This window comes from Canis lupus, chromosome 19 (assembly GCF_048164855.1).
Source record: "Canis lupus baileyi chromosome 19, mCanLup2.hap1, whole genome shotgun sequence".
Lineage (NCBI taxonomy): Eukaryota > Metazoa > Chordata > Mammalia > Carnivora > Canidae > Canis > Canis lupus.
In genome coordinates, this window is record NC_132856.1 from 50,470,650 (window position 1) to 50,473,847 (window position 3,198).

Below are 3,198 nucleotides of genomic sequence, written 5' to 3' on the forward strand. Positions count from 1 at the left end.
TTAAATGTCAGGCCTTCTCAGGAATCCTTCCCAAGGCCTCAACCCTCTCTGGGTCAATTGTCCAGAATTATTCCACCCCCTTCCAAGGCATTCATACTGTGTATATTCTGATGATCCCTGTCCTAGTTTGCTGGAGCCACCGTATTTACTACAAGCTAGGTATCTTACAGCAACAGAAAGTTTTTCTCTCACCATTTGGGAGTTAGCAGGGCCACACACCCTCCACAAGCTCTGGGGAGAATCTGTTCCTTGCCTCTCAGTTTCTGGTATTTCTGGCAATCCTTGGGATTCCTCAGTTTATGGAGGCTTCATGCCAATCTCTGCCTCTGTCTCCATGTGCCATCTCCTCTGTGTCTGTGTCTTCTCTTTCTCTTGTCTCTTATAAGGACACTTGTCACTGGATTTAGGGCCCATCTGGAAAATCCAGGATAAGCTCATCTCAAAATCCTTTAACTTGATTGTATCTGTGGAGATACAATTTCAAATAAGATCACATTTTCAGGCTTTGGAAATCAGGATGTGGACATATCTTTAGGGGCTACCACTCAACCCATGGCAATCCCCAAATATGTGTCCCTGTTGCAATTTCTCTCCTGAGTCCAAAGCCATACAGACAGTAGGCAGATCTGACTTCCGCGAGTCTCCCAGTCTTATCATGAGCAAATAGCAGACAAACCCTAATCAAGGGACGTTCTACAAAATACCTGACTGGATATTCCTACAAACTACTAAGATTGTGAGAAACAAGGAAAGAAACCATTACAAAGAAAGGACAATAAGGAGACCAGATAACTCGATAGTATGCGGCATCCTGGATGGGATCTCCAAACAGGAAAGGTTATTAGTGGAAAATGCAGTGAAATCTTAGTAAAATGTAGGGTTTAGTTAATAACATTGTATTGGTGTTGGTTTCTTAGTTTTAACACATGTACCTGAGTTATATAAGATGTTACCATGAGGGGAAGCTGGATGAAGGGCATATGGTAACTCTCTTGTTCTATTTTTTCAAGCTTTTAGATGATATGAAATGCTTCCAGAATAAAAAATCTGTTTAAAAAAATAAAAATAACCCAATATTGAACCAGTTTGGGTCATTCACAGACTCAGATTCCAGGTGTGGAAGGTTGACTTACAGTGATTTTTTTAAAAAAAGACTTTATTATTATTATTATTATTTTTTTGGAGCAGTTTTAGATTCACAGCAAAATGGAGAGGAAGGTACAGTGATTTCTCCCCTAACCTTGGTGACCAGTAATTTTTTACTGTCTCTGTAGTTTTGCCTCTTCCAGAATGTTATATGAGTGAAATCATGCCATGTGCAGCTTTTTCAGATTGGCTTCTTGAACTTAATAGTAAACATTTAAGATTCCCCCATGTCTTCTCATTTCTCAAGAGCTCATTTCTTTTTAGCACTGAATAATATTCCGTTGTCTGAATGTCCCACAGTCTCTCCATTTACCTACTGAAGGACACCTTGGTTACTTCCAAGTGTTGACAATTAGGCATAAAGCTGCTTATAGGCATCCATGTGCAGGATTTTGTATGGATAGAAGTCTTCACCTCCCTTGGGTAAATACCAATGAGTGTCATTTCTGGGTCCTAAGGAAAGAGTAAGTTGAGTTTTGGAAGAAGTCTCTAAGCTGCCCTCCATAGTGCTGTACCATTTTGAATTCTGACCAGCAGTAAATGAGAGTCCTGTTGCTCCACATTCTCGCCAGCATTTGGTGTCATCAGTGAACCGGATATGGGTCACTCTAATAGGTGTGTGGAGGTATCTCCTATTTTAATTTGCATTTACCTGATGACATATGATGTGGGGGATCTTTTTCATATGCTTGTTTGCCACCTGTTTATCTTTGTTAAGGTGTCTGTTAAGGTCTTTGGCTCATTTAAAAATCAGGTTTGCATTTTCTTTGTTGAGTTTTAAGAATTCTTTGTATAGGGCAGCCCCGGTGGCCCAGCGGTTTAGCGCCGCCTGCAGCCGGAGGTGTGATCCTGGGGACCTGGGATCGAGTCCCACAGGTTCCCTGCATGGAGCCTGCTTCTCCCTCTGCCTGTGTCTCTGCCCTCCCCCCCACCCCTGTGTGTGTCTCTATGAATAAATAAATAAATATATTTAAAAAAATAATAAAATAAAAAAAGCCAGAAGTGTTTTTTTTTTAATTTCTTATTTATTTATGATAGTCACACACACAGAGAGAGAGAGGCAGAGACATAGGCAGAGGGAGAAGCAGGCTCCATGCACCGGGAGCCCCACGTGGGATTCGATTCCAGGTCTCCAGGATCGCGCCCTGGGCCAAAGGCAGGCGCTAAACCACTGCGCAACGCAGGGATCCCAAGCCAGATGTGTTTAAAAAAATAAATAGGTTAAAAAAAGAATTCTTTGTATATTTTATTATTTAAATGATTTTATTTATTTATTTGACAGAGAGAGAAAGAGAACACAAGCAGGGGGAATGGCAGGAAGAGGGAGAGGAAGAAGCAGGCTCCCTGATGAGCAGGGAGGCTGATGTGGGGCTTGATCCCAGGACCCCAGGATCATGACCTGAGCTGAAGGCAGTTGCTTAACCAGCTGAACCACCCAGGTGCCCCAGAATTCTTTGTATATTTTAGATAATAGTCCTTTATCAGACATATCTTTGCAAATATTTTCTCTCCATCTGTAGCTTGTCTTTTATTCTCTCGACAATGTCTTTTGCAGAGCAGAGGGTTTTAATTTTAATGAGGTTCAGCTTTTAAATTCATTTCAAGGTCATCTAGCTTTTCTCCTATGTCATCTTTCAGGAGTTTTACAGTTTTGCATTTCATATTTAGTCTATGATCCCTTTTAATTTATATGAAGAGTGTTAAAATCTGTGTTTAGATTTCTTTTCATTTTGTGGTCCAGTTGTTCTAGCACTATTTGTCAAAAAGATAGGTTTTCCCCATTGTATTTCCTTTTCTCCTTTGTCAAAGATCAGTTGACTATATTTGTGTTGGTCTATTTCCGAGCTCTCTTCTGTTCCATTGATCTATTTGTCTATTCTTTTTCCAATATTATTCTGTCTTGTTTATCACGACTTTATAGTAAAGTCTTGAAGTTGGGTAGTGTCAGTTTTCCAACTCTGTTCTTCTCTCTCAACATTGTTCATGTTGGTTATTCTTTTGCCTCTCTGGATAAACTTTATTTTTATTTATTTATTTTTTTGGATAAACTTT